The sequence below is a fragment of the Petromyzon marinus genome, chromosome 12, assembly GCF_048934315.1.
Source record: "Petromyzon marinus isolate PM22_M1 ecotype Great Lakes invasive population chromosome 12, UKy_Petmar_22M1.pri1.0, whole genome shotgun sequence".
Taxonomy (NCBI): Eukaryota; Metazoa; Chordata; class Hyperoartia; order Petromyzontiformes; family Petromyzontidae; genus Petromyzon; species Petromyzon marinus.
The window spans coordinates 1,371,066-1,392,867 of NC_133678.1; the positions used below are offsets into that span (position 1 = coordinate 1,371,066).

At 54.0% G+C, this 21,802-nt stretch overlaps 1 protein-coding gene across 2 annotated transcripts in view; it reads left to right on the forward strand.

Annotated features, from left to right (window-relative positions):
• Nucleotides 1-241: 241 nt before the first annotated feature.
• Nucleotides 242-21,802, forward strand: part of LOC142924316 (visinin-like protein 1) — a 37,500-nt gene continuing 15,939 nt past the window's right edge. The window contains exon 1 of one of the 2 annotated variants that reach the window (XM_076066485.1): nt 242-478. The gene's annotated coding sequence lies outside the window, so the exon portion shown is untranslated. Of the gene's footprint in view, nt 479-21,682 lie in introns of those variants that run through there. The other variant, XM_076066486.1, reaches the window with a different exon arrangement.

Here is a 21,802-nt window from a genome sequence, read left to right on the forward strand (position 1 = left end):
GTGATGGGTGCGGGGTCTGTGTGGGGGGTTGGGGAGACACGGGGGGTGTCCCCGTCGCTTTGCCGGGGTGGGAGGGGAGGTCTTGAGCCCCCCAACTCCTCCTCGTCCCTGGCTCCCTGCCCCCACAACTCATCTCTCGCCTCCCGTCGGAGAGCGACCCCCCCCTCCTCCCCACCCCTCCTCCCCCCCCCCCTCCTCCCCACCCCTCCTCCCAGCGCCATCCCCGCGGCTCCTCCTCCTCGTCTCGTCCCGCGTACGCGCATTCCAACAAACGGAGCCGCCCGGCGCTGCCCTCGACTCTCTCTCTCACTGCTGCCCTCGGCTCTGTCTGTCTCTCTGCTGCCCAGGAGCCGGCACCACCCCCCCCCCCGGGCCATCTCCCCGCAAATCCCCGAGCTCTGTCGGCGCCTGTCGCCCACCACCCCCTGGACCCCCAAACACCGCGCCGCACTCCGCGCCTCCAGCCCCGGGAGTCGAGGTGAGGTGCGCGGAGACGTCGCGGGACGCCTCGCTGTTCCACGGGTGATGGCGATGTTGATGGCGATGTTGGTGGCGATGTTGATGGCGATGTTGGTGGCGATGTTGATGGCGATGTTGATGGCGATGTTGGTGGCGATGTTGGTGGTGATGTTGATGGCGATGTTGGTGGTGATGTTGATGGCGATGTTGGTGGTGATGTTGATGGTGATGTTGATGGTGATGTTGGTGGCAATGTTGGTGGTGATGTTGATGGCGATGTTGGTAGCGATGTTGGTGGCGATGTTGGTGGTGATGTTGATGGCGATGTTGGTGGTGATGTTGATGGCGATGTTGGTGGCGATGTTGGTGGCGATGTTGATGGCGATGTTGGTGGCGATGTTGATGGCGATGTTGGTGGCGATGTTGGTGGTGATGTTGATGGCGATGTTGGTGGTGATGTTGATGGTGATGTTGATGGTGATGTTGGTGGCGATGTTGGTGGTGATGTTGATGGCGATGTTGGTAGCGATGTTGGTAGCGATGTTGGTGGTGATGTTGATGGCGATGTTGGTAGCGATGTTGGTGGTGATGTTGATGGCGATGTTGGTGGTGATGTTGATGGCGATGTTGGTGGCGATGTTGGTGGTGATGTTGATGGCGATGTTGGTGGTGATGTTGATGGCGATGTTGGTGGCGATGTTGGTGGTGATGTTGATGGCGATGTTGGTAGCGATGTTGGTGGCGATGTTGGTGGTGATGTTGATGGTGATGTTGGTGGCGATGTTGATGGCGATGTTGGTAGTGATGTTGATGGCGATGTTGGTGGCGATGTTGATGGCGATGTTGGTAGTTATGTTGATGGCGATGTTGGTGGTGATGTTGATGGCGATGTTGGTGACAGTGGTGGTAGCAGGGATGGAGTGGTGGTAGTATGTGATGTCTGTGATGGGAATGGTGCGGTGTGTAAACATCGCCACTAGGGAGGCAAAGGCGGCCGGGCATGGTGTTGAAGGCCGAGCCGGCCTTCATAGGTGCTCGCTAACAGCACTTGCCCCAACAGTCTGTTAAGGCTACCCGGGGGATCTTTGTCTTCTTGGTGGGGGCGGGGGTAGTGGTGATGGTGGTGGTATATAATGGGCGATGGTAATGGGGCATATGCTTGGTGGTGGTGATGGTAGTGGAGATGGTGGTGATGATGATTATGGTTGCGGTATATGAGATTGTGATGGTAATGGTAGCAAGATAAGGTGGTGGTGATGGCGGTAATGTTAGTGGTGGTGGTGTATGTGTGTGGTGGTAGTGGTGGTGGGGAGCGGTGGCACAGTGGTTAGCGCACTGCGCTACGAGCCTGGCAGAGGCCCAAGTTCAATCCCCGCTCACGACCAATAACAGTGACGAAATATTTGACCCGGTACTCCCCTAGGTCGACTCAGCCTCAAATGATAACCTGGTGCAGTGTGTAAACGTCGCCACTGGGGAGACAAAGGCGGCCAGGCGTGGTTCTGGCTACCCCCCCCCCCCCCCCCCATGAGCCGTGCCGGTGCTACTCGCTAACAGCACTTGCCCCAACAGCCTGTTAAGGCTATACGGGGGGATCTTTGGTGGTAGTGGTTGTGGTAATGTCTTTTGTTTAGCCAGGAGATCCTCACTGAGTGTCTACGCGATCTAACACCCCCAAAACAACCACTCCTATGGATGATATTGGTTGCGACAGCCTCCTCCTGCTGCTGAGTGTTCAGGGGGTGCTGCTACGCTGGGGGCATTTTGACCGATTCCGCGTCGTGTGCTCAGAGGGGCCCGAGACCCCAGACAAGTCCCCAGAGAAATCCCCAGAGACCCCAGACAAGTCCCCAGAGAAATCCCCAGAGACCCCAGACAAGTCCCCAGCGGCTGCTGAGAAGTCCCCAGAGACTCCAGAGAAATCCCCAGAGACCCCAGAGAAGTCCCCAGCGGCTGCTGAGAGAGGTGGCGGTGATGTTGGTGGTGGTGCTGCGGTGGTCACCGTGCTGACAGATCAAGACGACGACGATGGAGGTGGTGGTGGTGGTGGTGATGGAGGTGGTGGTGGTGATGGAGGTGGTGGTGGTGATGGAGGTGGTGGTGGTGATGGAGGTGGTGGTGGTGATGGAGGTGGTGGTGGTGGTGGGTAGTGCGAGTTGTAGATGGTGGTGCTGGTGGATGATGATGGTGGTAGAAGATGGTGAATGATGATGGTGGTGGATGATGAAGATGATGGTGGTAATGGATGATGGTGGTGGATGATGGTGGTAGATGATGATGGTGGTGGATGATGATGGTGGTGGATGATGGTGGTGGTGGATGATGGTGGTGGTGGATGATGGTGGTGGTGGATGGTGGTGGTGGTGGTGGTGGATGATGGTGGATGGTGGTGGTGGTGGTGGTGGATGATGGTGGATGGTGGTGGTGGATGATGGTGGATGGTGGTGGTGGATGATGGTGGTGGATGATGGTGGTGGATGATGGTGGTGGATGATGGTGGTGGTGAATGATGGTGGATGATGGTGGTGGTGGATGATGGTGGTGGTAGATGATGATGATGGTGGTGGTGGATGGTGTGGTGGTGGATGGTGGTAGTGTATGGTGATGGTGGTGGATGATGGTGGATGATGATGATGATGATGGTGGTGGTGATGGTGGTGATGATGGTGGTGATGATGGTGGTGGTGATGGTGGTGATGATGGTGGTGATGATGATGGTGGTGGTGGTGATGGTGGTGGTGATGGTGGTGGTGGTGATGATGGTGGTGGTGGTGGTGGTGGTGGATGATGATGGTGGTGGTGGTGGATGATGGTGGTGGATGATGGTGGTGGATGATGGTGGTGGTGGAAGATGATGGTGGTGGTGGATGATGGTGGTGGATGATGGTGGTGGTGGATGATGGTGGTGGTGGATGATGGTGGTGGTGGATGATGATGATGGTGGTGGTGGTGGGTGATGGTGGATGATGATGGTGGTGATGATGATGATGGTGGTGATGATGATGGTGGTGGTGGTGGTGATGATGGTGGTGGTGGTGGTGATGATGGTGGTGGTGGTGGTGATGACGATGTCTCTGTAGAGTCTGTACGTGACCGCGCATCGAACCCCCAAATCCCCCCCCCCCCCCAAATCCCCCCCCCCCCGAGTCGCACTTCCTCTCCGTTCTCAACTCGGGTGGCGCTTCTCGCTGCCGTGGGGTAGCGATAGCAGCAGACCGGGCGGGGTGACAGCCGCCTCGACAGAGACAGCGAGAGGGGGCGAAGAGGTGAGAGAGAGGGAGCGAAGAGGTGAGAGAGATGGAGCGAAGAGGCGAGAGAGATGGAGCGAAGAGGCGAGAGAGAGGGGGCGAAGAGGTGAGAGAGAGGGAGCGAAGAGGTGAGAGAGATGGAGCGAAGAGGTGAGAGAGAGGGAGCGAAGAGGCGAGAGAGATGGAGCGAAGAGGTGAGAGAGATGGAGCGAAGAGGCGAGAGAGATGGAGCGAAGAGGCGAGAGAGATGGAGCGAAGAGGTGAGAGAGAGGGAGCGAAGAGGTGAGAGAGAGGGAGCGAAGAGGTGAGAGAGGGAGCGAAGAGGTGAGAGAGAGGGAGCGAAGAGGTGAGAGAGAGGGAGCGAAGAGGTGAGAGAGGGAGAGAAGAGGTGAGAGAGAGGGAGCGAAGAGGTGAGAGAGAGGGAGCGAATAGGTGAGAGAGAGGGAGCGAAGAGGCGAGAGAGAGGGAGCGAAGAGGCGAGAGAGATGGAGCGAAGAGGTGAGAGAGATGGAGCGAAGAGGCGAGAGAGTCAACGGGAGAGATGGAGAGGTGCACGGGAGATGAGAAGGGAGCGTTGAGGTGGTTGGTTGCCTCGTAGGAGCGCAGTATGCGGTGTGTTAGGGAGACAAAGGCGGCCGGGAGCGGTACTGGCCAACCCCCCCCCCCCCCCCGTGTGCCGTCCGGGCCTTCATACCTGCTCGCTTCCAGCGCTTCCCTCACCAACAACATGCATTATGTTGGGGCTATACGGGGGAGCTTTGTCTGGTGTATTGGGGAGCGGTGGCGCAGTGGTTAGTGCACTGCGCTGCGCGCCCGGCTAACACAAGAGTTCGACTCCCGCTCGCAGCTAACGGTGGCGGTCCTCCCCTAGGTCGATCCGACCTCAAGTGAGTTTGCTGGTGCGGTCTACGAGACGTCAGCACTGGGGAGACAAAGGCGGCCGAGCGTGGTACTAGCCACGCCACCACCCACGCCCGACTCTCCCCCCTCCTCGGGGGGGGGGGGTTATGCAAAAGACGAGTGGCATTTATGGACCAGTTTCTTTTTCGCTTGCACAGTGTGACAGACGCGTTGTAAAGATGGTAAATTACCATTTGTAAAGATGGTAAAATACCATTTGTAAAGATGGTAAATTACCGACGAAGGCTAAGATCCCACACAGCCTTCGCCACCTCGACGCCGATGTTTGTTGCACCCCGATCCAGGTTCTCGTTTGAGGCTGAGTCGACCTAGGGAAGACCCAGAACCGGTTCGGATATTCGTCACCGATTGTTGGGCCGTGAGCGGGAATCGAACTCGGGTGGCTGGGCTCGTCGAGCGGTGCGCTAACCACTCGCCATCACTGTGTTCGGCGTGTGTTATGGTATATACATATGAATGTATTAACACGCATCTATAAAATACAGACAAATATTCCCCGTGTAGCCTGAACGTATTTTTGTGGCAAGTGCGGTTAGCGAGCACCCATCGAGGCCGTCACGGGTTGTGTGGGTGACCAACACCACGCCCGGCCGCTTTTGTCTTCCCAGTGCGGATGCTTTGCACACCGCATCGGGTATTCATTTAAGGCTGAGTCAACCTAGGGGAGGTTCAGGATCGGCTCAGATATTTGCCACTCTTATTGGTCGCGAGTCGAACTCGGGAATGGAACTCGAGTCTCTGTCGGCTTCGTAGCGCAGTGCTGCGCTAACCACTGCGCCACCGCTCCCCACACGCAGCTACAAAGACAACACGATGCACGGCTGTAGACTAAAGACAACAAACGTTGTAGAGCCTTAGCAATATTCTTTGGGTCTTTCGGTCAAGTCACGTAGATAGGTTCAAAACAACTACGACGTTTTTAAATGATGTTTTTTTCTATCTACGTGACTTTACCGAAAGACCCAAAGAATACGAATTCCTGCAGTCACGAAAGCTTCAAGTCGAGCCCTGGGCACGACGCTCGACCGCCTTTGTATCCCCTCTGCTCATCTTCGACGGCACCGTCGCACCAATTATTAACCACGAACTATCTGGGCATCCCCTAGGTCGACTCCGCCATAAACGAGCATCAATCAGCATTGCGGAGACGAAGGCGGTCGGGCTTGCTGCTGTCCACATCAGTGCTTCTATATTTAAATGCCAGCACCACGCCCGGCCGCCTTTGTCTCCCCTAGTGCCGATGTTTTTTTTTCCCACACACCGCACCAGTGTACCCATTTAAGGCTGAGCCGATCTAGGGGAGGAGGTCCACCCGGGATCGGTTTCAGATGATCGTCACCGATGTTGGCCGTGAGCGGGAACCGAAGCCACGTCTCTGCCCGGGGTTGATCGCGCGGAGCAGCGCTAACCGCTGCGCCACCGCTCCCCAGACACACGGATTCGCAGCTGTCCTTATAAAGGAATTGACCAAACATCCCGATACACGCGGCGGTTCGGAGTCAAAGATGCCCCCGTATAGCCCGAGCGTCATGTTGGGGGGCAAGCGCTGTTAGCGAGCGGCAGCACCTGTGAAGGCCGGCACGGAACACGAAGGGGTGGGTGGCCAGCACCACGCCCGACCGCCTTTGTCTCCCTAGCGGCAATGTTTACACATCGCACCAGGTACTCATTTGAGGCGGAATCGAACCCGGGTCGCCAGATTCGTAGCGCAGCGTGCTAACCAGACCGCTACACTACCGCTCCCCACGCTACACACACAGACACACAACAACCGCCATTCGCCACTAAGTGGCGGTGACGTCACCACGACGCTTGTGCCAGGCCATGTGCACCTTGAGGCCACGTGAAGTGTCGAACGCCCGCTGGCAGGAGGTCACGGGGCAGACCCAGGTGCCACGGGTCGACTGACTGAGATGACTGGCTGGTGCACCACCTGTGCCCCTACTGTGCCAACCTGCTGTGCTTTAGCCACCCGGCGCTCCGCTCGTTGTTGTGAGTGTCGCTCCTCTGCCCTCCGTTGTTGTTGGAGGGCGACTGCCTCCAACTGCCCAGTAGCAGCATCCTTCACGAGCCTCCTCCACAGAGGCCGATCTTGACACCGCTGGTACGAGTCATCGGCAAATCCACTCAGCTCCACGTCCTCCTGTACCACATCACTCCATCTCTTCTCTAGCCCGTGCCGTGCCCGTTTAGCCCCCTCGATCCGGCCGAACAAAAGCTGTTTCGGCATGCGGTGGCTGGGCATGCGGGCTACATGACCCAGCCAACGCAGCCTTGCCTGCCGGAGGAGCTCACCGATGGGACCGTGCCCAGATCTTTAAAGGATTTGTGAGCTCCTCACACAATCCAGCCTGGTTAAACCCAGGATGGATCGTAGGCAGGCCAGCCTAAATGTTTCTAACCGGCGAAGATGTTCCACACACAGACAGACACACACACTCGTACACACTCGTACACGTACACTCGTACACGTACACTCACTCGTACACACACGTACACTCACTCATACACACACGTACACTCACTCGTACACACAGGCATGTATGTGTACACGAAGACAAAGATCCTCAATATTTATCCTGACAGTGCCATGACCACGACACTACCGCTCCATGGACACACACACACAAGACAAAGATCCCTCATGTGACATACACAGAGCTCTTGGGACAAGTGGAAGTGCTGTTAGTATGAAGGCAAACGTGTACACAAAGACAGACTCAACAACAACAGACGCCATTCGCCACTAAGTGACAGTGACGTCACCACGGCGCCTGTGCCAGGCTAGGTGCACATTGAGACCACATGAAGTGTGGAAGGCTCGCTGCTGGTAGGAGGTCACGGGACAGACCCAGGTGCCATGGGTTGACCGACTGAGATCACTGGCAGATGCACCACCTGTGCCTCCTACTGTGCCAACTCGCTGCGTTTTATCCACCCAGCGCTCCACTCGTTGTTGTGAGCGTCGCTCCTCCGCCCTCCGTTGTTGTTGGAGGGTGGCTGCCCCTAATTGCCCAGTAGCAGCGTCCTTCACGAGCATCCTCCATAGAAGCCAATCTTAACACCGATGGTACCAGTCATCGGCAAGTCTACTGAACTCCACATCCTCTTTTACCACATCACTCTATTTCTTATTTAGCTCCTGCTGTGCCCGTTTAACCCCCTATTTCCAGCCAAACAGAAGCTTCTTGGGCATGCGGTTGCTGGGCATACGGCCCATATGACCCAGCCAATGAAGCCTCGCCTGCCAGAGGAGCTCACTGATGGGCATTTCAAGATCTTCAAGCATCTGTGAGCTCCTCACACAATCCTGTCTGGTTAAACCCAGGATTTGATCATAGACAGGCCAGCTTAAATGTTTCAAACCGGCGCATATGTTCCTTAAACGGCCCCACGTTTCACGAGCATACATAAAGGGAGGGCATAACTGTGGCCAAGAAGACCTGGAGCTTCGGATGGAGCGATAGGCCAGGTGGCTTCCACACAGCGTTACTGAGCTGATGAAAACATAATGCCGCTCGACTGATTCGGAGCGAGACCTCTTATGACCAAGCGGAGTTGGTCACAAGCACACTGCCCAGATACAGAAACTGCTCTACCCTCTCCGCAACTGCCCCATCACTCGTGTGGAGTTGAGAGAGTGGAGTATTGGATGGCCCAAGCAGGTGCTTTGTTTTGATGGGGCTGATGGTGATGCCCCATCTCTTAGTGGCATGGTGAAGTCTTCAGCTACTCTCGAGTGAGCATAAATTACGAGGTCATCAGCATGCGTGACATGGTTGACTAATCGGGAGCCATCCCTTATCCGCAATCGGCCATCGATCAGCCTCCCTTTGTATCTATACCAGACGGAAATTCCACCAGTACAGCCATGGAAAGCTTCTCGAACTACGTGGTCAAAAAAGATGTTAAATCATTTAGGAGCCCGAAGACATGCTTGTCGCACCGCAAGGTGAATAGGGAATGACTGACTCCCAGCCACGTAGATTTAACTGGAACTGCCCAACTCATGAAGGTCCTTAACCCCAGAGGGCCAGGGACTCCAAACGCACTGAAGAATAACCAGGAGCCCTGGTCTGCTGACGGTATCATAGTTCTTGACTAGATCAAGAAAGCAGAGATGTTGGTCCTGTTGGAATCCCTGCACCTTTGCTGCAGCAGACAGACAGAGAACATGGCATCCTTGCAGGACCGCCATGTTCAGAAACCACATTGGGGCTCTGCAAGTCTCTCCTCGTGGTACCTGGCAAGGGGGCGATGCTGAATAATGGTTGCCAGGATCTTTCCCGGCACACTGAGGAGGGAGATGCCTCCATAGTTGATGCAATCAGTTTGGTCCCCATTCTTGAAAGGGGCGACAACCAGGTCATCCTTTCAATCTTGCGGAACCCGCTCTGTGGACCAGATGTTTGTAGTCATGTCAAAAAGAGCAGACTGTAAACAATGGCCACCGTACCTCGGCAGCTCGCTTGAGTGATCATCTCTTGCTCGATGCTTTACCTGATCTCAGGCTCAGCACCACACTTCCTCAACAGATGGCAACATCAGCCAGCCACTCACAGGGAGTGACTGACTACTTCCTCCAATATTTGATACACCGCAGCCCCAGCAGAGTCAGCGCCCACCTTGCCCCATGATGTTGTCTGAACTGAGAGGGTTGCCCTGCCATTATACCAAACAGAAATGCTCAGCAAAACCCGAAAACCTATTCCTGTGAATCACCACTCGTTCTCTTAAAATGGTGATAGGTGTGGCACGTTATATCTGGGACGGAATTAAAAAGTGCTTTGTGATCACGCTCTGCTGAGGCAGTTTCCATCTCCTCGGCAACCCGCGACCACCACTCATCCTTGCAGCGCCGCACGGCTCTCCGAGCGAAGGCTGCGGTAAGCCTCCTCATTATCTGACGTGGGGTGTTGTACACGGTAGGTGTGGGCTTGCGGGTTTCTCTCAGCTAGCTGGAAGACCTCCCTCCATCAGCCAGGGTCTCTGCGGAGGTCTGGACCGCGTACCCAATGCAGGCAGAGCAGCTGCATGATCCACAATCCTGAATCTCACCAATTCCCTTCCCGCATTAGGAAGGGACAATGCCAGCCCCAGCTGCAAGCTGTGATTATATGTTCGCATGCAACTTTCATCAGCCAGCCAAGATCAGACTACTGTGGGTTTGAATGGAGTCCTAGATAGATGCCCACAACCACATTGGTTAGAATGGCAGGCGCATCTTACAGATGGCAGCCGATGGTCAGTGGGCAGATACGGCATCGTGTTAGGTCCTGGTGTTAAGAACGTGGGCCCGCATCCGTTGTTGCCGTCGCTGTATAAGCCAGCAGATGTCCTTGCTTGGCGTGCGTCCAAGATGTTGTGTGGATGATGCGCCGATGCCGGAACGGCGTGTTGGTGATTACAAGCTCATGGGCTGCACGAAATTCTTGCAGCCTCCTACCGTCATTACTGAGATGATCTGGCCTATGACCTCCAATCGCTGCGGCTCAGATGCCACTTTACAGCACGTTATAAAGATCCCCCGTATAGCCTTGAACGACTTTTGGGGCAAGTGATGTTGGCGAGCACCTATGAAATCCGGCATGGTACACGAGGGGGTGGGTGGTCAGCAACACCCCCGAACGCCTTTGTCTCCCCAGTGGCGATGTATTACACACCCCAATCCAGGTACTCATTTGAGGCTGAATCGATCTAGGGGAGGCCCAGGACCGGTTCAGATCATTCTCACCGCTGTTGGCGTCCGTGAGCGGGAATCGAACTCGCGTCGCCGGGTTCGTAGCACAGCGTAGCGCTAACCACTACACCACTGCTCCACACACACGCACGCACGCACTCTTGCCACGTACACACACACGCACGCGGGCACACACGCACGCGGGCACACACGCACGCGGGCACACACGCACGCGGGCACACACGCACGCGGGCACACACGCACGCGGGCACACACGCACGCGGGCACACACGCACGCGGGCACACACGCACGCGGGCACACACGCACGCGGGCACACACGCACGCGGGCACACACGCACGCGGGCACACACGCACGCGGGCACACACGCACGCGGGCACACACGCACGCGGGCACACACGCACGCGGGCACACACGCACGCGGGCACACACGCACGCGGGCACACACGCACGCGGGCACACACGCACGCGGGCACACACGCACGCGGGCACACACGCACGCGGGCACACACGCACGCGGGCACACACGCACGCGTACATTATCGCGTGGCGTGAGTGGCGGATCGAGGCGATTATTGACGGAATTAATCCCATGCAGTAAAAATTAATCTCACGCAGAAAGCAGAGCCGAGATAAAAGGGGGATAGGGGCCGAGGGGGGGGGGGGGGGGGACCCTGAGAGGGGTGTCCCGAAGGGGGCATGGCACAGGCGTCACCCATCGTGTAGTGTGGAGGTGGACAGAAAGTGGAGACAGCGCCGTGGCTTATCCAGCAATGCATTCGATCCAGCTCTGTATTGCATTAGATCCAGCATTGCGTTAGATTCTACAATGCATTAGATCCAGCAATGCATTAGATCCATCATTGCATCGCAACTCTCATTACAGTTAGCATTACATTGCAATTAGCATTGCAGCTAGCTTTAGATTTCAACCAGCAATGTAACTAGATTTGCATTGTAACCAGCATTGTAACTCGGTTTAAATTGCAGCCAGCATTGTATTGCAGCTCGCATTGCAAATAACATTGCATTGCAACCGGCATTACAACCAGCTTTGCATTGCAACGCGCATTGCAACTAGCATTGCATTGCAGCTCGCATGGCAACTAGCATTGCATTGCAACTCCAATTGCAACTAGCATTGTATTGCACCCAGCATTTGTAACTAGTTTTGCATTGCACCTTGCATTGCAACCAGCATTGCCATCAGCATTGCATTGCAACCAGCATTGCAACCAGCTTCACATTCAAGCTAGCATTGTAACTAGCATTGCAAATAGCATTGCATTGCAAATAGATCCAGCATTGTATTGACTCCACTGGCCAATCAGAGTGTTCGTTGTCGTTGCTCCAGCGCCACTAATTCACGTGACACACGATGCGTGCCCCCGATTGGCCGAATTCCAATGACCCGCCAAACGCAGGACCAATGGTGAGTGCCATGCGCCGCGGTGGCGAGATGTTAACTCCCTCGCCTGATACACAGGAGGTCGTGGGTTCGATCCCGACCCTGACGCCTGCTGCTGTATATTTGGAGTTTGCGTGTCTCTCTCCCCGTGGTCGCATGGATTTTTCTCCGGGTTGTCCGGGGTTTCCCGCCACATTTAGAACATCACGCGTTTAGAATATTTTGCTGCAATAAATGTACACTTAATAAGTCACTGCATTGGGCTATCATTTGTGGCCGAAAAAGAGCTGCATAGCTCAGTGGGCCTGAACTGGTAAAATAAAATAAAAATAGATGAGTTTTTTTAGATTGGTAAGCAGTCTCAGGTGAGTGTTTAGCGAACGTCAGATAACCATAACAGGAGTACCACGTGACCCCGTGTGTGGGACGGGCTGCCCTCTGGTGTAGAATTACAGCTATAATCTGGAGCTATACTCACCATACACTCATCACTCACCAGCCACTCACCTGACAATCAACCAGACGCTCACTATGCATCCATCACTCGTATGACACTCACCAAATGCTCACCGCACCATGCGTGTATGCGCACGTGCGCTGGTTTGGTTATCTCCGCTGCTCCTCACTCGTCGAGGGCTCTGCGACTCACGCGGTCGCTCCCCTCTGGTTGCAACGGAATTGGGGCCAAACATCCAAATAGAGGACCGCAGAGCTTGGGAAATTGTTGCTGAGCATCGGTTCGGGCTGCCTTCACCGCTCGTCTGTGGTCTCCCCCGAGAGAGGAAGATTTTGTCCGCGTCCAAAACACCAGCGTTTTGAGAGGGTAAATTCCATAAATGTAACGGGCTCCTCATTAATCGGCTGAAGACATTTCAAATAAAACGCCCAATGTGACCGCACACTCATGACAAAAAAAATACAATCGCTATTGGAATACATAAAGGAATTAATAACATTGGACGTGGCTGGCAGCCCTCGCCTCCTCTGACCGTCCGTCCGTTCAGCCAGCCAGCAAAACTTGTAAATATTAAATATATATAATGGTATGGTTACGCTATATAGAATTAGGAAACATTCATTGGTAGTCAATCCGTTACTTAATCCTTTGATTAATGAAGTGCCGACACGAATCGTGATTCATTTCCCAAGCAAACTTTGGGCGAGATCTCCGCGTGAGTAGAAAATGCAACGGCTGTGTTGTCGACCCTCCTCCACCCCGACGCAGCAGCCAATACAACAAAATATCAACAAAGTTGTCGCTCGATGAGATGAACCAAATAGCTGGCGATGTATTACCAGAGAACGATCCACACGCGTTTGACGGTGTCAGACGTTTCACTGGTTAGTTACCACCACCAGCAGCAGCATCAGGCGATAAGCCAGAGGTGTGAAGGTCTCCCCCAGTCTTGGAGGCCCGATCACCACCCAGGTCCTCGTCTGTGTGGCGGTGGTGGATGGGTGGGTGGCATATTGACAACAGCACACCTCCCTATTTAAGGCCCAAGATTGGAGGAGAAACGTCGGACCAACGTTATCGGGCAGCAATGCTGCAGCGGTAGCAAATTGGCGCGTGTGTTCATCACGTGGCAACTTTATGTGAATTGGCTTTGTCGGGTGGTGGAGGGGTATACGACGCAACGTTGGCATCCTACTCCTGTGGCGATCTGACCCGCAGGATTTAGTAAAAAAAATCATTCCACAGGGCTAAACCGACACATCCGTCTCTGTAGCGTATTTTATATACGTTTTGCATAATTTACGTAGCAGTCAATAATCAGAAGCTCTTGTCATATTGATCAATCCAGTCTTGCATCGGAGGCAGCCCAATTTGTTGTACAGTGGCGACGTTTCGGGCAACGGCCCTTCTGCACAGCACGTGCACCGGTTTAGATAATCACTCTTCGTCAACGCCACTGATGTGAGCCGTGGCAGGGGAGTCGAACTCAGTTGGAATGGCTCACAGCGCCAGGGCGCCAAACCGCTGCCAGCCACCTCTTTAAACCTCAATCCCGGAGTAGCTCGTTCGCCGCTCGTTCGCCGCTCCTTCGCCGCTCGTTGCGGAAGTTCGCGGTTCTAATCCGGACTGCTGCCCCGGTAAACACTGCAGTGGCGTGGCACGAGCTGTAAAATTCGCCATCGTGGACGTTACAGATCCTATGGCGGCATTCGCAAGAGTTGGGCCATTCTGTGCCTGGCGTCACTGTCCAGATAGTTTGCGACAAAACAAAGACACGACAACTTACTCAATTTGGGGATCGCATGCGGCAGCGGCAACAGTCGTCACTCATTCCCCCTGCGAACGCTTTGCAGAACGCGTCCTGAAAATGAGTCCTGAGACTCTGGGAGGCTTCCCTGGGTACAACAAGCAGATAATAATAATAGTAGTCGTAGTTACAATGTTGATTGATTCATTAATTAATTCGCGAGCTTATTCCTCTACCGCGGATGAACGAGATGAGATCGCGCAGGCAGTCAGCCGAAATCTGGTCAGCTGACCGGAGGGGGCTGCATGGGTGGTGGGGGGTGACGCCCAGATGGTCCCCCCCACCCCCGTTACCCCCCACCCTCCTCATCCCATAGCGGATTAATCACCCACTCTCACTCCGACGTGCTCGCCCCGAGCACTCACTCACTGCCCCCCACTCTCGCAATCTGCCTGTCTCTCACTCAATCCTTCCATCAACCTCACCCCCACCCCCACCCGAACTCTCTCAATCCCTCCATCAACCTCACCCACCCCCCCAACTCTCTTAGTCCTTCCATCAACCTCACCCCCCCCCCAACTCTATCAATCCTTCCATCAACCTCACCCCCCCAACTCTATCAGTCCTTCCATCAACTCAAAGTCCTGCCGCCCGACTCGGTTTTACACCAAGCACGTGGCACCCACGTGCATCGCGCCTCATGGTGATGGCGACGACGATGATGATGATCTTGATGGTGGTGGTATGTATGATGATGATGGCAGTGTGTATGATGGCTCAGCCTCAAATGAGTACCTGGTGCGGTGTGTTTCACATTACCCCTGGGGAGACAAAGGCGGTCGGGCGTGGTCCTGGCCACCCACCTCCTCGTGTACCGCGCCGGCCATCATAGGTACTGCTCGCTACCAGCACTTGCCCCAACAGTCTGTTAAGGCTATACGGGGGACGTTTGTCTTTGGCGTGTATTATGCTTGCAATGTGTATGATGATGATATTATTATCATCTATAATCATGGTCGTGGTGAGAGTGATGATGCTGCTTATGATTGTTTATAATGATGATAATTGTTGTGCTGATGGTGATGATTATGCTGTAATATTCATCCTCATGATGATGTTGCTACTGCAGCTCCTGCTGCTGCCGATCATCCTCGAGTTGCTGATGATGATGCTCGTAACATTGTCGTTGTTGCTCATGATGGTGGTAGTGTTCATGGTGATGATGTTGGTGGTGCCAGCTGATGATAATGGCAGTGTTTATTTTATGGTGGTGGTGCTGATGATGATGGTAGTGTTTATGGTGGTGGTGGTGGTGGTGCTGATGATGATGATGGCAGTGTTTATGGTGGTGGTGGTGGTGCTGACGATGATGATGGCAGTGTTTATAGTGATGATGATGATGGTGCTGATGATGATGGTAGTGTTTATGGTGATGATGGCGGTGGTGGTGATGATGATGGTAGTGTTTATAGTGATGATGGCGGTGGTGGTGATGATGATGATGGTAGTGTTTATGGTGATGGCGGTGGTGCTGACGATGATAATGGCAGTGTTTATAGTGATGATGGTAGTGTTTATGGTGATGATGGTGCTGATGATGATGGTAGTGTTTATGGTGATGCTGATGATGGTAGTGTTTATGGTGATGAATATGATAGTGGTGCTCATGATGATGATGATGGTGGTGTTTATGGTGATGATGGTAATGTTTATGATGGTGATGGTAGTGTTTATGGTGATGATGGCGGTGTTTATGGTGATGATGTTGGTGATGATGGTAGTGTTTATGGTGATGATGGCGATGTTTATGGTGATGATGATGGTGGTGATGATGGTAGTGTTTATGATGATGGTGGTGGTGGTGTTTATGGTGATGATGATGGTAGTGGTGATGGTAGTGTTTATGGTGATGATGGCGGTGGTGGTGATGGTAGTGTTTATGGTGATGATGGCGTTGTTTATGGTGCTGATGATGGTGATGGTAGTGCTTATGGTGATGATGGCGGTGTTGATGGTAGTGTTTATGATGATGGTAGTGGTGATGGTAGTGTTTATGGTGATGATGGCGGTGGTGGTGGTAGTGTTTATGGTGATGATGGCGGTGTTTATGGTGCTGATGATGGTGATGGTAGTGTTTATGGTGATGATGGCGGTGTTGATGGTAGTGTTTATGATGATGGTAGTGGTGATGGTAGTGTTTATGGCGATGATGGCGGTGGTGGTGATGATGATGATGAGTGGGGTGGGGGGCCCTCCCCCCTCCCCATGACTCCTCCCCTTGGACAGTGATATTCATCTCCAGACACCAGAGCGATGCGCTCATTTAACCTCACCACGCACACAGCAAACAAAGACAGATTTTGATTTAAAGCTTTCGTGACTGCAGGGATTCATATTATTGGTTCTTTCGGTAAAGTCACGTAGAAGGTAAACAATAAAATAATTTTGTTTTATATTTTATTATTTTATTGTTTCCCTTCTACGTGACTTTACCGAAAGAACCAAGAATATAAAGACAAAGATCCCCGTTATAGGGTCAACAGACTATCGGGGCAAGTGCTGCTGTTAGCGAGCAGCACCTGTGACGGCCAACACGATACACGACACTTTGGCGCGGCTGTCACCACTCCCGGCCGCCTTTGTCTCCCCAGTCGTAATGTCTATACACCGCGCCAGGGATTCATAATTTGAGGCTGAATCGACATAGGAGAGCCACAGGACCGGTTCCGATAATCGTCACTGATTGTTGGCCGTGAGCGCGAATCGAACCGGGTTCGCTGAGGGTGCATCGCGCAGTGCGCTAACCACTGCTCCCACCGCTCCACATAGTATAGACAAATCCCCCGGATAGCCTTAACTGAATTTTGGGGCAAGTGCTGTTAGCGAGTCGCGACTATGAGGGCCGGCACGGCACACGAGGGGGGGGGGGGGGGTGGCCAGCACCACGCCCGGCCGCTATGGGATGCGATGCTTTATACACCGCACCAGGTACTCATTTGAGGCTGAGTCGACCTAGGAGTGCCCCAGGACCGGTTCAGATAATTATCGGCACTGGCATTGGCCGTGAGCGGATGAGGATACGCGCATATACAGTATACATATACAGTACACTATCACAACGGTACAGTCACAGCGGTACACAATCACAACGGTACACAACGGTACACAACGGTACACAACCACAACAGTACACAATCACAACGGTACACAATCACAACGGTACACAATCACAACGGTACACAATCACAGCGGTACACAATCACAGCGGTACACAATCACAATGGTACACAATCACAACAGTACACAATCACAGCAGTACACAATCACAACGGTACACAACCACAGCAGTACACAATCACAAACGGTACACAATCACAACGGTACACAGTCACAGCGGTACACAATCACAATGGTACACAATCACAAACGGTACACAACCACAACGGTACACAATCACAACGGTACACAACCACAGCAGTACACAATCACAGCAGTACACAATCACAATGGTACACAATCACAATGGTACACTATCTCAACGGTACACAATCACAGCAGTACACAATCACAACGGTACACAATCACAACAGTACACAATCACAACGGTACACAATCACAACGGTACACAATCACAACAGTACACAATCACAACAGTACACAATCACAACAGTACACAATCACAACAGGACACTATCACAACGGTACACAATCACAACAGTACACAATCACAAAGGTACACAACCACAACGGTACACAATCACAACGGTACACAATCACAACAGTACACAATCAAAAAGGTACACAATCACAACGGTACACAATCACAGCGGTACACAATCACAACGGTACACAATCACAACAGTACACAATCACAACAGTACCCGTTTGCGGTGGCAAATATAAACACTGGAGAGACAAAGGCGGCCGGGCATGGTGCTTGCCACACCAACAACTCCCCGTCGTGCCGTCGTTATTCGCCTTTATACGTGGTGCTCGCTAACAGCACTTGCCCCATTATCCTGACAAGGCTATGCGGGTGGCCTTTCTCAGTGGGGTGTATGTGGTCCATCCCTGCGTCAGATCATGTGTGTATGTGTGTGTGTGTCTGTGTGTGTGTGTCTGTGTGTGTCTGTGTGTCTGTGTGTGTCTGTGTGTGTGTGTGTCTGTGTGTGTGTGTGTGTGTCTGTGTGTGTGTCTGTGTGTGTGTGTCTGTGTGTGTGTGTGTCTGTGTGTGTGTGTCTGTGTGTGTATGTGTGTGTGTGTGTGTGTCTGTGTGTGTCTGTGTGTGTGTGTGTCTGTGTGTGTGTCTGTGTGTCTGTGTCTCTGTGTGTGTGTGTGTGTGTCTGTGTGTGTGTGTCTGTGTGTGTTTGTCTGTGTGTGTGTGTCTGTGTGTGTGTGTCTGTGTGTGTGTGTCTGTGTGTGTGTGTCTGTGTGTGTGTGTGTCTGTGTGTGTGTGTGTGTCTGTGTGTCTCTGTCTGTGTGTGTGTGTCTGTGTGTCTCTGTCTGTGTGTGTGTGTCTCTGTGTGTCTGTGTGTGTGTGTCTGTGTGTGTGTGTGTCTGTGTGTGTCTGTGTGTGTCTGGTCTCAGTTATCTGATGAAAGTTGCAAGCGAGAATTTCATCATCGCTTGCGGCTGGGATTGGCATCGTCCCCCACTCCTCCTGATGTCGAGGGTAAATGGGCGAGGTTTAGGACTGTGACTCATGCAGCTGCAATGGCTGCTTTGGGTACGCGGTCCAGACCTCCCCAGAGACCCTGGCTGACAGAGGAGGTGTTCAGGATGGTTGAGAAAAAGCGACAGGCCCACTGTCATCGGCTACAGAATCCCACGTCAGAGAATGAGGAGGCTTACCGCAGCCTTCGCTCGGAGGTTCGGAGAGCCGTGAGGCGCTGCAAGGATGGGTGGTGGTCACGGGTTGCTGAGGAGATGGAGTCTGCCTCAGTGGCCCGCGATCACAAATCTCTATTTAACTCCATCAAAAAAGTAACCTGCAGCGCCACACCTATTACCATCATTAGGGGAAAAACGGTGATCCAATCTCCGACCCCCAGGAGCAGGTTTGCAGATTTGCTGAGCATTTCTGTGAGGTCCCGGGGGAGGGAAAATCCCTCAGCCAGGAAAACATCGTAGCACAAAGTGAGGATGACCCTGCTGAGGCTGCGGTGCCTCAAATATTGGAAGAAGTCACCCCCTGTGAGTGGCTGCCTGAGGTGCCATCTGTTGAGGAAGTACTGAAGGCGATCCGGAGTCTGAGACCAGGAAAGGCAGCGGGCAGAGATGATCTCCCAAGCGAAATGCTAAGGGAGGGTGGCGTTTGTGCACAGACTGCCCTAAATGACATCATAACAACAGTCTGGACCACTGGATGGGTTCCGCAGGATTGGAAGGATACCCTGGGGGCCCCCCTCTTTAAGAAGGGGGACCGCACAGACTGTAACAACCACAGAGGCATCTCACTCCTCAGTGTGCCAGGAAAGGTCCTGGCAAGAATTATTCAACATCGCCTTGCCTGGCACGCTGAGGAGGCTTGCGGAGCCCCAATGCGGTTTCAGGAAAGGGCGGTCCTGCACAGATGCCATATTTTATGTCCGTCTGCTACAGCAGAGGTGTAGGGAATTCCAGCAAGACCTACATCTCTGCTTCATTGACCTGGTCAAGGCCTATGATACCATCAGTAGGCCTGGACTCTGGGTTGTTCTTCGTGCTTTTGGAGTACCTGACCCTCTGCTCACGATCATTAAGGACCTTCATGATGGTGAGCGGGCCCGGGTAAAACTACGTGGCCAGGAGTCGGAGCCATTGCCTGTACACCTTGGGGTGCGACAGGGATGTCCTCGGGCTCCCACATTATTTAACATCTATTTTGACCACGTAGTTCGTGAAGCCTTCAATAGCTGTACCGGGGGAATCTCCATATGGTGCAGATATAATGGGAGGCTGATCGATGCCCGGGTGCGGTCAAGAGATGGCTGCCTATTGCTCAACCACGTTATGTATGCCGATGATTTGGTAATAGCTACTCATTCAGAGGAGGAGTTGGAGACGCTGCTGAGACTGGAGCGTGCTACTAAGAGAATGGGGCCTTACCATCAGCCCCACCAAAACTAAGCATCTTCCTGGGTATTTTGTACCATCGGACACTCCACCCCCACAACTCCAAATCGGTGATGGGGCAGTTGTGGAGAGAGTGGAGAGTTTCCCATACCTGGGCAGTGTGCTTATGACCGGCTCCAGTTTAACAGCAGAGGTCTCACTCCGAATCAGTCGAGCGGCAATATCTTTTCATCGGTTGCGTAACGCTGTGTGGAAGCTACCTGGTCTGTCGCTCCGCACTAAGCTTCAGGTCTTCTCGGCCACGGTCATTCCCTCCCTTCTCTACGCTTGCGAAACGTGGACCTCCCTAATGGAACATCTTCGCCGGTTAGAAACATTTAGGCTAGCCTGCCAACGATCCATCCTGGGTTTAACCAGGCTGGATTGTGTGAGGAGCTCAAAATTCCTTGAAAGATCTGGGCAAGATCCCATCGGTGAGCTCCTCTGGCAGGCCAAGGCTGCGTTGGCTGGGTCATGTAGCCCGCATGCCCAGCCACCGCATGCCGAAACAGCTTTTGTTCGGCCGGATCGAGGGGGCTAAACGGGCGCGGCACGGGCTAGAGAAGAGATGGAGTGATGTGGTACAGGAGGACGTGGAGCTGAGTGGACTTGCCGATAACTGGTACCAGCGGTGTCAAGATCGGCCTCTGTGGAGGAGGCTCGTGAAGGACGCTACTGGGCAGTTGGAGGCAGTCGCCCTCCAACAACAACGGAGGGCGGAGGAGCGACGTTCACAACAACGAGCGGAGCGCCGGGTGGCTAAAGCACAGCAGGTTGGCACAGTAGGGGGCACAGGTGGTGCACCAGCCAGTCATCTCAGTCAGTCGACCCGTGGCATCTGGGTCTGCCCCGTGACCTCCTGCCCGCGGGCGTTCGACACTTCACATGGCCTCAAGGTGCACATGGCCTGGCACAAGCGTCGTGGTGACGTCACCGCCACTTAGTGGCGAATGGCGGTTGTTGTTGTTGTTGTCTGTGTGTGTGTCTGTCTGTGTGTCTGTCTGTGTGTGTGTCTGTCTGTGTGTGTGTCTGTGTGTGTCTGTGTGTGTCTGTGTCTGTGTGTGTCTGTGTGTGTGTCTGTGTGTGTCTGTGTGTCTGTCTGTGTGTGTGTCTGTGTGTCTGTGTGTGTGTGTCTGTGTGTGTGTGTCTGTGTGTCTGTGTGTGTGTGTCTGTGTGTGTGTGTCTGTGTGTGTGTCTGTGTGTGTCTGTCTGTGTGTGTCTCTACCTCGTCACGCTGTCACACAGCGCAATCTCGGAATGACGGGCGCAGCAGCAGCAGCAGACTCCACTAATTAGACAATGGGGGGGAGGGGGAGAACCCCCCACCCCCACTTCCGTATCCCCTCCCCTCTCTCCCCACTACCCCCCCCCAACCCCCTCCCCTCTCCCTCCTTGCCCCTCTCCCCCCACAAAGCCCCTCCCCTCTCCCCCACCCAGCCCCTCCCCTCTCCCATACCCAACCCCTCCCCTCTTCCCCCACCCAGCCCCTCCCCTCTCTCCCCACGACCCCTTCCCCTCTTACCTCTTCCCATCTCCTCCGATGCCAGTAACCCCCCAGCCCCCTCTCCCCTCCACACCGGCAGCCCCTCCCCTCTCCCCTCCACACCAGCAGCCCCTCCCCTCTCCCCCCAGCCCCTCCCCTCTCCCCCCAGCCCCTCCCCCCCCTCGCTCGTCCTCTGACGCGAGACGAAGCTGAATGAGATGGCGAGCGGGTGGTGGTGGTGAGGAGGAGGAGGAGGCGGCGAGACAGCGCTAGGCGGAGCGAGGTG